The sequence below is a fragment of the Pelodiscus sinensis genome, chromosome Z (assembly GCF_052426305.1).
Source record: "Pelodiscus sinensis isolate ZL-2025 chromosome Z, ASM5242630v1, whole genome shotgun sequence".
Taxonomy (NCBI): domain Eukaryota; kingdom Metazoa; phylum Chordata; order Testudines; family Trionychidae; genus Pelodiscus; species Pelodiscus sinensis.
In genome coordinates this window covers 21132552-21147310 of record NC_143085.1, presented here as the reverse complement: position 1 = coordinate 21147310, position 14759 = coordinate 21132552, and the positions used below count along the sequence as shown (strand labels likewise).

The 14759-nt window shown below is 47.6% G+C and overlaps 1 pseudogene; it reads right to left on the bottom strand.

Moving 5' to 3' along the window:
• Positions 1-11788, bottom strand: part of LOC149520695 (uncharacterized) — a 52421-nt pseudogene extending 40633 nt beyond the window's left edge.
• Between the last annotated feature and the right edge of the window lie 2971 nt (positions 11789-14759).

Genomic DNA, 14759 nt, shown 5'->3' with positions numbered 1-14759 from the left:
CAACCCCCCTTTCATCTTAGGCTCCACCTCTTCCTGCTCTGTCCCCAACCCCGCTCTGCTGCTTCTGCCAAATCCCTTCTGCTCTGTCTCTGCTCCAGTTTTTGTCCTAAGCTCCCTCCCCTAAGTGACACAACCCAGGGGACTGGGAGGGGCCTTCAGCCTCAAATCCTCCAATGGATGGGATGCCTCTGTGCTTGCTGCTGGCTCCTTGTCCCTCCTCCACAGAGATTAAGGGGGCTTGTGACCCTTCATGCCCCCCAAACACATTACCCCTGTTTAAAAGACAACTGCCACAGTAATTACATCGCTTGTGTATATCCACCCTTCGATCAAGAGAGCTTCTATCAATTAAGCTGTCAGTGTGAAGCATTATGGGATTGCTCCTGAGAACCAGTAACAGATGATGTAAGCAATGTAGCATCTACTGTCGCTGTGTCCACCAGCTTCATAGACCTTGCACTGTACCACTAGAGGAGGAAGAGTGAAATTAAAGAATAAACACATCCATAGTTAGATCATAGAATCATAGAATCCTAGGGCTGGAAGAGATCTCAGGAAGTCATTGAGTCCAGTCCCCTGCCCAAAGCAGGACCAACCCCAACTAAATCATCCCAACGAGGGCTTTGTCAAGCTGGGACTTAAAACCTCTAAGGATGGAGATTCCACCACCTCCTAGGTAACCCATTCCAGTACTTTCCCACTCTCCTAATGAAACAGTTTTTCCTAAATCCAACCTAAACCTTCCCCATTGTAACTTGAGATCATTAATGCTTGTTTTACCATCCCTCAGTAGTGAGAACAGCCTCTCTCCATCCTCTTTGGAACCTCCCTTCAGGAAGTTGAAGGCTGCTATCTAATCCCCCTGACTCTTCTCTTCTGCAAATTAAATAAGTCCAAATCCCTCAGCTTCTCCTGATAGGTCATGTGCTCCGGGCCTCTATCATTTTGGTTGCCCTCCGCTGGACCCTCTCCAAACCATCCACATTCTTTCTATAGTGGGGGCCCAGAACTGGAAGCAATACTCCAGATGTGGTCTCACCTGTGCCGAATAAAGGGGAATAATCATTTCTCTAAATGTGCTGGATGCTCCTCCTAATGCACCCTAATATGCCATTAGCCTTCTTGTCTATGAGGGCACACTGTTGATTCATATCCAGCTTCTCGTCCACTGTAATCCCCAGGTCCTTTCCTGCTGAACTGCTACTTAGCTAGTTAGTCCCCAGCCTGTAACAGTGCACCAGATTCTTCCATCCCAAGTGCAAGACTCTACATTTGTCCTTGTTGAACCTCGTCAGATTTCTTTTTGCCCAATTCTCTAATGCTGGACCCTATCCCTACATATCTACTGGTCCCCTAACTTAGTGTCATCCACAAACTTGCTGAGGGTGCAATCCAATCACTTGTCTAGGCCATTAATAAAGATGTTAAACAAAACTAGACCTAAAACCAATCCTCTGGGGCACTCCGGTAGAAACCAAACACCAACCTGACATCGAGCTGTTGATCACTACCCTTTTGGCCCAACAATCTAGCCAGATTTCTTTTCACCTTACAGTCCATTTGTCCAATCCATATTTCCTTAATTTATTGGCAAGAAAATTGTGGGAGACCATAACAAAAACTTTGCTAATGTCAAGGTATATCATATCCATTGACTTTCCCATGTCGACAGAGCCAGTTACCTAATCAAAGTAGCTAATCAAATTGGTCAGGAATGACTTGTCCTGGGTGAATACAGATTGACTATTCCTGATCACTTTCCCCTCTTCCAAGTGCTTCAAAATTGATTCTTTGAAGATCCCATCCATGATTTTCCGGGGACTGAGGTAAGGCTGACTCTTCTGTAGTTCCCTGGATTGTCCTTCCCTTTTTTAAAGATGGTCACCTCCATCTTTAAAAATGGTTTGATGGTCACTACATTTGCCTTTTCCGATCATCCGGGACCTCTCCCAATCCTCATCAGTTTTCAAAGATTATGGCCAAAAGCTCAGTAATGACATTTGCCAACTCCTTAGTACCTTCGGATGCATTAAATTTGGACCCATGGATTTGTGCATGTCTAACTTTTCTAAATAGCTCTTATCCTGTTTTTTCTCCACCAAGGACTGCCCACCTTGTGCCATACTGCATTGCCTAGTGCATCAGTCTGGAAGCTGACCTTGTCTGTGAAGACAGAGGCAAAAAAAGCATTGATTACTTCAGCTTTTCTCACGTCATCTCTCACTAGGTTAATTCCCTCTTCCAGTAAGGGCCACAGATATACTCTGATCACTCTCTTATTGCTAACATGCCTGAAAAAACCTTTCTTGTTACCTTTCACATCCCTTGCTAGCTGTAATTCCAATTGCGCTTTTGCCTTCCTGATAACTCCCTTGAATTCTTGAGCAATATATTTATACTCCTCCTTAGTCATCTGTCAACATTTCCACTTTTTATAAACCTCTTTTTTGTGTTTAAGCTTGCCAAGGATTTCACTAAGCCAAGCCAAACTTGTCGCCTACCATATTTGCTTTTCTTACTGCACATTGGGATGATTTGTTCCTCTGCATTCAATAAGGCTTCTTTAAAATACAGCCAGCTCTCCTGGACTCTTTTCCCCTTCATGTAAGCATCCCAGAGGATCCTGCCCATTAGTTCTCTGAGGAAGTGAAAGTCTGCTTCTCTGAAGTCCAGGGTGTGTATTTTGCTACTATCCTTTTTTCCTTTTGTCGGGATCCTGAAATCTTCTATCTCATAATAACTGCTGTCCAGTTTGCCACCCACATCTACTTTCCCTACTAGTTCCTCTCTGTTTGTGAGCAGTAGGTCAAGTTGATCATGGCTCCTGGTCGGTTCCTTCAGCACTTGTACCAGCAAATTATCCCCAACATTTTCCAAAACCTTCCTGAATTGTCTGTGTACTGCTGTATTGGTCTCCTAACAGATGTCAAGGTGATTAAAGTCCCCCATGAGAATCAGGGCCTGTGATCTAGAGGCTTCTTTTAGTTGTCTGAAGAAAGCCTCATCTACCTGATCCACCTGATCTGGTAGTCTATAGCAGACACCAACCACAATATCACATCTGTTGCTCCCACCTCTAAACTTAACCCAAAGACTCTCCACAGGTTAAGAGTTCCCCCTCTAGATACTGGAGCTCTGAGCAATCTTTGGCTATGTCTACACTAGCGTGTTCTTGTGCAAAAACATGGCCACACTGCCATGTGCTTTTGCGCAAGAGCATCCATGGCAGTGTGGATGCTCTCTTGTGCAAAAAAGCTCTGATGACCATTTTAGTCATAGGGCTTTCTTGCGCAAGAAACTCTTGCCACGCGTCCACACTGCCCTCTTGTGCAAGAGCTCTTGCGCAAGAGAGCTTACAATTGTTAGAAAAGAACATAGCTCTTGCGCAAGAAGCCCTCTCTTACCACGCTTTACTGTAAATCTTTTTGTGCAAGAGCAGGCAGGCAGTGTGGACGCTCTGCAGAAGAATGGCCACTCTTGTGCAAGAACTCCTCAGTGTAGACATAGCTCTTCAGTTCTCTTCCATACAATGCAACTCCACCTACTTTTCTCCCTTGCCTGTTCCTCCTGAACAGTTTAAACCCTTTCATGACAGTGCTCCAAATATGTGAATCATCCCATCAAATGTCAGTTATTCCAATCAAATCATAGTTCTTTGACTGTGCCAGGGCTTCTAATTCTTCTTGTTTGTTTCCCAGATTTCTAGTATTTGTGTACAAACACCTTAGATAACTAGTTGATTGCCCTATCTTCTCCATTCAAATCAGAGATCCTCCTCTGTTGCTCCTTCTTCCTTGTGTTTCTTCCTGGTATCCCACTTCCCCACTTATCTCAGGTCTTAGGTCACCATCCTCCAATGAATCTAGTTTAAAACCCTTCTCACTAGGTTTGCAAGCCTGCCTGCAATGATGCTCTTTCCTCTCTTGATTAGGTGGATCCCATCTCTTCATAGCAATCCTTGTCCTTGAAACAGAGTCCCATGGTCAAAGAAACAAAAGCCCTCTTTCCAACACCACTTGTGCAGCCATGCGTTTACTTCCATGATTTGACGAACCCTACCTGGTCCTTTTCCTTTGAAAGTAGGGTCTGAACCACTGCAGCCAGCTGAAAGGACTGAGCAACCACGGCTGTGCCTATGCTCACTCAAATTGTTTAGCTCTGCAAGATAATTAACTGTTGATATGTAAACACAGCTCATGCTGGAATGGGGAAGGAATCTGGGGTGTAGTTATGTAAATCCAATTCAGCCAGGCCTGATAGATGGTCAATTGTAAGAATGGAATGTGGTATATTGTAACTAATTTGGCTGTTGTGAAGTCACAAACCATGCTACCCCTAAATATAGGAACTGCAAAATATGACACCAATGCTTGCAGGAGAGACACCATCATTGTAAAGGGTCTCAAATAAACAAGCCTCCCCCATCCAGATTTGAGTGGACTGAGTTGGGGGGAAGGGGCTTGAGTCAGCCAGTTTCATGTCTGCCAAGTGTGAGCTGTATGACTGGTTCAACCTGTCTCCTTTCCCTTCTGTTCTAAGGATGATCTAAAGCAGACTCCATAAGGAGTCTCTTTGTTATTCCAGTAGAAGCTGGAATCTTTTGGTTAACCTAGGTGGTGGCTAAGAGCTGAAATTACTAAGGCTACATCTATACTGCAGGCTTCTTGCACAAGAACTGTTTTGCACAAGAGTTCTTGCGCAAACAGTCTTGCACAAGAGAGCATCCACACTGCCATGTGCTTTTGCTCAAGAAATGTGCTTTTGTGCAAGAGTGTCTATAGTGGTGTGGATGCTCTCTTGTGCATGAAACCCCTGTTGCTCATCCACTCTGCCTTCTTGCGGAACCCTCATTCCCTAGGACTATGTATCCCATGCCTTCCGGGTGATGGGGTTTTCTTCTGATCCCTTCCCTGAGAGGTCTCTGCCAAGAGCTCTTGCTCAAGAGGGCTTATTCCTCATGGGGAGAGGAATAATTCTTGCAAAAAAAGCCATCTTTTCTGATACTTTACTGTAAATGAGGGTTCTTGCACAAGAACACATTTGCAGTGGAGATGCTCCACAAGTTTTTGTGCAAGAACAGTCATTCTTTCCCCTCTGTTCTATGGATAGACCTTGAGCAAAAAGCCTGCAGTGTAGATGTAGCCTAAGAGCTGAAGTCACTCATTTGGCTTGGAGCCAGACCCATTGCAACCAGCACGTGGACGGCCAGCAGGGCCAGCAGGGCAGCTGGCAGAAGCAACCAACAGGAGGTCAGAAGGATGGCTGGCAGAAGCAGACAAGGCGGCTGCTGGGAGTAACCAGCAGGCAGCCGGTAGGAGCAATAGCAGACGGCCAGCAGGGCAGCTGGCAGGAGTGACTGGTGGGCAGCCAGTAGGAGAAGCGGCAGGTGGCCAACAGGGTGGTTGATGAGAGAGACCGGCGAGTGGCCGGTGGGGGCAGCAGCAGGCAGCCAGGAGGGTGGCTGGTAGGAGCGACCGGTGGGCAGCCAGTAGGAGAAATGGCAGGCGGCCAGCTGGCAGGAGTGACTGGCCAATAGGGGCTACACACAGGTGGCATCACCTAAGGCTCAATGAATGCAGTCATCAGGGTGATGTGTCTGGGTCTGCACTGACTGGACAGAGCTGTAAATGGGGCGTTTGAAGTGGGGTTGGACTAAAGACCTCAAGGCAAAAGACTTCACCCTGCAGACTGTGGGGATGGTACCTTGCTTATAGGTTTCTTTCATGTTATGGATTTTCACTGTTTATGTGTGGTCCTGTGGGTTGATACTTGCCTACTGTGATTAAACAGTCTATCGCCGACTCAGTGGTTGCGAGAGAGGAAGAATTGCTTCTAAAGGCACCCAGTGGGTAGGTTGGAATTTTCCTAGTTTACTGGGCGCAGACTTGAGCCAGTTTTAGTCACCTTGTTGAAGGAAGCCCCCTAGACATTGAACCTGGCCCTTCTGGTTGCCAACTGGTACATCTTCAACAGGGAAGGTGGATGAGAACATCACTTGTGCTTTAAATTCCTTGATCCTTCTTCCCAATGCTACATAATCTGCAGTGACCTGCTCAAGGTCATTCTTGGCTGTATTGTTAGTTTCTACATGTAAAAGCAGGAAGGGGTATCCATCTGAAGGTTTGATCAGTCTCAGAAGACTCTTGGTCACATCCTGAATTATAGCTCCTAGTAAGCAGCACACTTCTTGACATTCCAGGTTGGGATGGCAGATGAATGACTCTGTCCCTGACCACCACCACCCAACCTATTTTCTTCTCTTGGGGTGGTGGTCATGGAACCCCCATCCCTAGGACTTCGTATCCCATGCCTTCCGGGCGATGGGGTCTTCTTCTGATCCCTTCTCTGAGAGATCCCTGCCAAATCATTCTCCACAGTAGTGCCTGTGCAGAGAGCCTGAAAGTGATAGAGATGTAGCCGTGTTAGTCTGGTGCAGCTGAAGCAAAATGCAGGACAATGTAGCACTTTAAAGACTAACAAGATGGTTTATTAGATGATGAGCTTTCGTGGGCCAGACCCACTTCCTCAGATCAAATAGTGGAATAGTAACTGAAAGTGGTTACTTACCTCTCCTGGATTTGGGGATACCTGAGTTGGCTTTCTTCTCCTGGGGGTTACATGCTACCAGTTTTTTTTTCTTGTGCCTCACTGGTTTTTCTGCCTGCTCTGCCTGCAGTATTAAATGCTGCCTTCTATAGAGGAAGTTTTTATCTTCTCTAATGGAACATAAGGTTGATACTTGCGCCACAAGTCCTCTAATTTTTCCTTTGCATCAACCTAAATCTGTGTTGTCTATGACCTCTTGACCATGATTACAACCAACCAACCCCCAGCTGGAATTTCTTTGTCCATCATTCCTGACTGGCAATCCATTTGGGACCACATTTCATTAAGGAGCTACATGTCTCAGTTGGGGATTTTAAGCCCATAGGCAATACAAATTTGAGGACTTTAGTAACTTAGCCAGATATTAGGGGTCTACTTCAGGAGGGTTGGGAGAGTTTTCTGTAACCTGTGATATATGGTAGGTCAAACTAGGTGATCACAGTTGTCTGAGCACATGTCCCCTTGAAACAGGATGCAGAGATAAAGTTTCTTGACACCTGTAAAGGGTTCTGCCCTTCAGGTGAGTACCCCCAGGTGGCTGAGGGAAGTCTCACAGTCTTTTACTCACCTATCTGGGGGTAGTCAGTGTCCAAGCGGTTGCCTTAGACCCGGTCTCTGTTTACCCCGTTGTTCTGGGTGTGGTTTGTTAGGAGGCACAGAGGATGCAGGCCCACCCACGCCTCTTGGTCCCAGCCCAGGAACCCTAAATAGCAGTCACCTGTTTAAGTTTCAATGTCTACAGTCGCTGTCACGTCCCTGGGCCACTTCCCCAGGATGCTGCTCCATCCAGCCCCTCTATAGAGTCTTGGGATTGAACCCCTTGTCCAGGTTTGGCTGGGTTGCCCTGGCTTCTTGGCAAGCTTCCAGTCATAGGACCAGACTCTGTCCAGCTACACTGTGCAGCTCCCACTCAGAGCTGTCCAAAGTTCTCCGGTTTCCCCAGTCAGCCCTGAGGCCTGCTAGGGTTGAGCTCCAGAAAGTAACTGACTAGCCCTGGCCCAGCAGCTCTTTTTATATCGAGCTGCTATGCCCAGATTGGTTGCCACAAGGGCTACTCCTCTACCCAGCTCAGAGGACCTCTCCGCTGCTCCTGCTGCTGGCCAGGGTGCTGAAAGGCCTCCAGCAGGAGGGTCAGCTTTGTCCAGCCCATCACAACACCTTACATGAATGCTTCTTGGAACAGCTAGTCTTGGAGCCCAGAAGCAGAGAGGCAATTCTTGATTTAGTCCTACGTGGAGCACAAGATCTGGTCCAAGAAGTGACAATAGCTGGACCTCTTGATAATAGTGACTATAATATAAAGTTAACATCCTTGTGGCAGGAAAAAACATCACAGCAGCCCAACACTGTAACATTTAATTTCAGAAAGTGGGACTATAAAAAGAGGGGATACTTCAAAGCAGCAACACTGTATGGAGCCTGGGGTCAGCTACTCTGTGCAGCGCTGCCGCATTGAATGCTGTGGGGAGTCCGGTGTCAGGACTCCCCAGCTGATCCCGAGCTCTGTGCAGCATTTCAAAGCAGCAGTGCCACTTGGAGTCTGGGATCAGCTGGGGACTCCCCACTGGCCCCAGGCTCCATGCAGTATGCCAACTTTGAAATGTACAAGAGTCCCCAGCAGGGGCTTTTGTGCATTTCAAAGAGGAAGCGAAGCATGAGACCCCTAGACAGCATGGAACTGAGTCCCCTGCTGACCCCAGGCTCCACATGGGTGCTTCCGCTTTCAAAATGAAAGCGTTCACATGGAGTCCAGTGTTAGCGGGACTTCTGGCATTTCAAAGGTGGAATGCGGAAGTGCTTATCAATTAGTCAAGTAGGTGATGGAAATTCCATTGACTACTTGACTAGCAAATTAATCACTAATTAACATTCCTAATAGCAAAAGAGACCAAGAATGGTGGGTCTAGTGTCTCTGCCTGCAGTCATGAATCTGGGCCAATGAGCTGATCGTAGGTCTGCATGCTTGGCAGCACTGTCACTCACACTGCGTTCTTTTTCTGTGTCCGTCACTGAGAGGCCCACCCAGATGTCATTCTCCTCATGCATATTAAATTCTTCTTGTCATCTTTGTTGCACCTCCGTTTAAATATTACATGACTTACAATACAAAAAGTTATATGTCTTACATCCATATTATACTGGATTGGGTGGAGGTTTTACACAACAAGCATAGCTCCTGTTAACTATCCCTTGTTAGTATACTTTCTTCCACACATAAGGAGTGTTCATGGATGTTTTGTTTGTACTTGTGGTGCACATCCATACTTCATTATTTGTGTTGCACATAAGAAATTTCAACCCAACCTAAAGAAAATTCAACCCACCCCAGGATAAAAAACATTAGAGGAAAAACTGCTCATAGGCTTTTTATTCTGTGCCTCTCTCCATTCCAGGGACAATCACAGGCAGGGACAACACATGTGGGGAGGGGCAAGAGCCTTTGGGTGTCCGAGGGAAAAGTGAGGGCCTGGTATTCACAGCAGGGGTTGTCCCTTCCTTCCCACTCACTGGCAGCGATAGGGGAGAAACACAGCAATGTGGCCCTAGCTTGCTCCCCCAGCTGCCAGCCACTTCACTCAGAAGAGGGATTGCCCCCATGTACTTAATGACAGGAAGCAAGTGATGTGGCTGGACTGCTGGGGAAGCAGAGCTCCCTCCTGCAGCTCTCCATTGGTAGGCTTGGGAGGAACAGATTTATATTGATATGTGTCAATCGACATCTATTTCACTCTGCACACACACCCTAACAAAATATGTTCATGGACGGTAACTGACATTTACAGATATGCAAAGTAAGAAAAATGCTGTTTGAGAACTTAAACTAAGGATATTTGCTCTGTATAGTTTGACATTGGATGGTGACAGCTTATTTAGAGTTGAAGCTCAACATTTGTAGAGTGCCACTCTTCCTCCTCCTTTTCTCATTCAATCCTTCTTAAATAGGTTGTAACCATTGATTTTAACATTCCAATTATGTGCATTATCCCACCTAGTTTCAGTAATAACACATAGGTTGAATGTATGCAGATAAATGAGAAATTCCAATCCTCTTGTTTGTTACTATAGGCAATTCAAGAAATTCTCCTCTTTATGTCCCTTTGATTCTTTGATTAATTTTACTTTCAGTATCTCATTCTTGTTCTAAATGAGTGCTCATATCTTCTATCTTTTTTCTTTTATTTAACCCCTCCACCCCTGACTGTATTAGCCAGCTGGTGCCAGACAAGATTGATCACCTTTCTATGGAGATGAATGCCATCCAAACTAGACAGCATCCTCTCCTCAAAGGTGGACCAATGTTTCAGAAAACCAAAACCCTCCACTGCTTCTCTAACTAGCAGTTCACTTTTGGAATCTTTTGCCTTCTATCTTCCTGTGGTCAAGGGAGGGAAGATCTCAGGGAAGATTACTGGGATATTTTTTTTCTCCACCACACTTAAGGTTCTCTGAAGTCATCTATCTGTGAGTTAGCCCTCAAAACAGTGTCAGTGCCAATATGAGCCATCATCAATGGATCTTCACCCATCAGTCTCAGAATCCTACATGTGTGTCCAATACATCTGTCTGTTCCCATAGATCTGCTGGATCTTGAGAAGTATCTTTCAAATTAGCCACACTGAGGACCTGGTCTTGATTTTAAACTTCGAGCCATAACTAATTCCTCCTGGTCTTCTTTCTGGTGGCTTACAAGCTGATCATCTGCATCTGTCTCCAGCCACTTAGAGTACCACTATGATCTCCTGCCTTTGGTGATTTACAAACCACCAGGCCTCCTCTGACTTCCTTTCTCTCAGATCCCTGGGTGGCCAGCTTCACTCCTCCTTGAACCTGGGGTATTGGTGTTTCTCAAACACAGTTGCCTAGGAACTTCTCAGCATTTCAAGTATCGTATCAACTTGTCCCTGAAATCCAAGAATCTTTTTCTCCAGTAGAGCCACCAACTTCCACTTCATGCACATGAAATCTCTTTGGTTTTCAGGCAAAATACTATTCTATCCCTGGCCATCTTTATATCACATGTCATGCTACACCTGGGGAAAGCCTCTCTCACACTCCCTCCAAAATGCCTCTTTCCACTGGCTTTTGAGTTTGCCTACTAGGTAGCTTTTTATGCTATGACTTTCTTGATTAGCTCAGCTCCGCCACTCTTCACTAGGGAGCAATTAGCCACCCAGAGTCTTCAAACAGCTGGATTGATCAAAATTACAAAGGTTCAGAGTTTTGCAGCTTACAACAAGGCACCCAGGATCTCAGTTTGGGTCAACAGAGAGAATTTGTGAACTATATCCTTATCTTCTTTCTCCCCTTCTGTAACATGCTTCAATGTATAACCAGTAAGTTTTTGGTGCTCTTGTGCACTACTACAGCTATTAACCAGCCAATAGTGAATACTGCAGTTCTGTTTAAGCAGTAGCTTATTCAGAGAGCCAATAGGGTTTGTCATTGTTCAAAAACCTGGTGCTAAATAAGGTCACTGTTACAGTTATGAAGCCCTACAAAAATGCCAAGTATTTGTGTGCATGAAGAGTAACTTCTTGACAATTTATCTTGTTCTACTTCATTAGCTCAGGAATGTCATATCTCTAGCTCGATGATAGTCACTGGAGGTGTATCTACACAGCAAAGTTATTTCAGAATTGTGGTCATTATTCCAAAATAACAAAGCGAGCATCTACACATCAATTCCATTATTTCAAAATAATGGCTTATACCAGCTTCTGTAAACCTCATACTACAAGTAATAATGCCTATTCCAAACTATTTTGAGATATTTCAGAATAGGTGCTGTATAGACAGTAAAAGCTGCTATTTCTAAATAGGGGGCCTCCAGCCCTTCCCAGGTGCGGAGGGTGCTAAACACTACTCCACTCTCTTCCCTGGAGCTCTTAAAGCTGCAGACTGCAGAAAGGGCTTGTGGCACATAGGAGGCCCTGAGAGTCTTGGGCCACCCTGCAGCTACACCTGCCTCACTTTTCCCCCAATAGGAGCCACTCTGCTGGTCCCACCCAGCGCTCCACTGATCCCAGAGAGCAGTCAGACAGCTTCCAAGGAGCCTGCCAGGGACTGAAAAAGATGCATGCCTTCCTGATCTGATGCAGAGATCCTGAACCTTATTGAGCTTTGGGGTGATGAGACCAATCTTCAGGATCTCCTCATCAGAAGAAGGAATGCAGATGTCCATGGCCCGATAGCCAACAGTCTGGCCAACAAGGGGCACATCCGCACCCAGGAGCAGATGCGGATGAAGGTAAAAGAGCTCCACCAGGCATATGCTAGGGCAACTCCCGCTCCAGGGCAGAACCTCACACCTACCCTTATTTTAAACGCCTGGACTGCATCCTGGAAGGTAGGCAGTCTATTCCATCCCCACTCCCCACCCCACCCCTGGTTATGGACTCCGGGCTCGAGACATCCGTCATCGTCCTCGTGAGGGAGAGAGATGAGGAGGAAGAGGAAGTGGAGGAGGAGTCGAAGCCAGATAAGGCAAGCATCAGCACTCTGCTGACCTTGGAGCACTCTGCTGATATGTCCCAGGCATCATCCAAGGCTGGGGAAGGAACATCAAGTGACTACCATCACTTTCTCTTCACTCAGGGAGGGGAGAGGATGGGAGGTGAAGGGTAGCTGGGTGCTTCTCGTTTGTCCCTTGTTGCCTGGGGATTGTGCAGCAGCCTGCAAATGTTGGAGCATGTGTCGTGCAGTTCCTGGCCACACAGCACCCGGAGGCTGCCACAGAGGGCCCTTGTGCTATTGGCCACAGGGTGTCTGGAGAGGCCTGCCATGCTTGTGATTCTGGGGTGGGACATCCACCTAGGTGGGACACCCTCCCTCCACAAGCCACCTCTAGAAGGAGACTGAGGACACGCACACACACACACACACACACACACTCAGCAGTCCCACACCCGGCACACAGACATGCCCTCACTCTCAGGGCAGTACCCATTCCCAGAGAGATCCAGGCCCACTGGCCAGAGTGCACATGGCTTTGCTCCAAACATGGCGCCTTCAACTGAGCTGAGAACAGTCACTCTCAGCTCACAGGTGAGGGCTAGGCTTCAGGTACAGTGTCCCCTGGGATGACTGACCATCTCTCTTTATTCTCCACAGTCAGGCCAGCTGTGAGAGGAGGGCAGTCAATATCACCCGGGATAGCCTCCTGAACCCAAGGCATCCACAGGTTCTGGAGACACATGAATGAGTTCCAGAGGTAGCACCTTGTGTCACTCCAATACCTGGAGCAGACCATCGATCACAGACTCCAGGAGTGACGAGGAGTCCTGTGGCACCTTATAGACTAACAGATTTATTGGAGCATAAGCTTTCATGGGCAAAGACACACTTCGTCAGACATGCATCTGATGAAGTGGGTCTTCACCCACAAAAGCTTATGCTCTAATAAATCTGTTAGTCTAAGACGCCACAGGACTCCTCGTCGCTTTTGCAGATTCAGATTAACATGGCTGCCCCTCTGATACTAGACTCCAGGAGGACATCCAGCTGCATCAAGAGACCTGGCAGGAGCTGCTGGTGCAGGGCCACTCCCTGTGCACAGATGTGTGCTCCCCTATTGTCTGCATGATGCCTGCTCCTGTTGTTGTCATAGCTCCTACTCCTACTCCCCCTCCCCCTCCCGCTTCTCCCCCAATGTCCCCCGCCCCCGTGAACACCGAGGCCCTGCCCCTGTTGTGGTGGTGGGATCAGCATAGCCAGGTGTCACTCTCACCCCCAGCCCTGAGCCTCTCCTCACCCCTCCTCCAACATCCAGCTCCCTCCTTCCCCCTCCAAGGTTTTCATCCCTTTCCTCCTTCTCCCTCTCTCCTCCTCTCTCCCAGGTACTTTCCCCAGTCTCTTCATATTTTTTTTATTTGGGGTCAGAGTTTTGAGTTTTTCAAAAATAAATATGTGGTTTATTTTGTCCCCAGGAAAGAGGGGAAGGGAGGGGCTTCTGAAAGAAAGGCACTGAAGGGTGAAGCAGAAGCCCCTAGTGGGGTGGCCCAGGGGAAAGTGTCACTGGGCCTCTGGGGAGAAGCTCTCTCTCGGGGCCTCCTGGATGTGCACGGCCTGCTGGATGGCAGCAGTGTGTAGCTGTTTGTGGGCCCTGCCAATGTGGTCAGCCTCCACCCTGGCAGGAATACCTCTCCCTTCCACTCTCACCCATTATGGAGCACACAACATGCAGCCACCACATGAAGATTGTTGTGCTCCCCGCAGTCCAGCTAGGACAGGAGGCATCTGAAACACACCTTCAAATGGCTGAAAGCACCCTCTATGACCATGCAGGCCCTGCCGAGCCTGGCTCTGCTGATCCATTTTCAGGATGAGTTAAGGTGGCTAGTGTAGGGCTTCATGAGCCAAAGCTGGAGGGGATAGGCCACATTCCCCACCAGGCTGACCTTGATGGTGGTGATAGGGAAGAAAGTTCTGACGTGCAGCTTATGGAACATGCTAGAGTTCCTAAATACATGCGTGTTATGCGCTTTTCCCAATCATCCAACACAGATGTTGGCGAACTGACCCCAGTGGTCTGTCATGGCCTGCAGGACCATTGAAAAGTATCCCTTGTGGTTGATATACAGAGATACCTGGTGGTCAGAGACCTGGATGGGGATGTGGGTCCTGTCAATAGCCCCCCGCCCACCCACACTTGTGGAAGCCCATGTTGGCAAACTTGGCAATGATGGTGTCTACATCTCCAAGACAGATGACTCTGCACAGCAGGATGGTGAGGATAGCCCTGAATTCCTGCATAAGGAGTCAAACAAAGAATCACAGGGATGCCAGGGTGCCTAAGAGTTCCCCCAGTCAGCCCTTCTGGTCTCCCTTCCTCCCACTCACCAGAAGCAACCCACACAATCACCTCAACCCCTGGCAGGGCTTTGTGAGGCTGGGACTGAATAAAACCTTCCAGGGAGGGGGTTTGCACACTTCTCCCCATCCACACCTCCCCCTCTCCCTAGGGATGCCCATTCCTTCATTGCATATCCCACCTGGAACAATAGCCTAAGAATGACATATCTGCATAAGCACGACCCTGACAATCGATCTCCCCACACTGAACTGGCTCCCCACTGATTGGTAGCTATCCAGCTTGGAAAGCTTCCAGAGGGCAATGGTGACACACTTCTGGAGGGGGAGGGTAGGTCTCATAT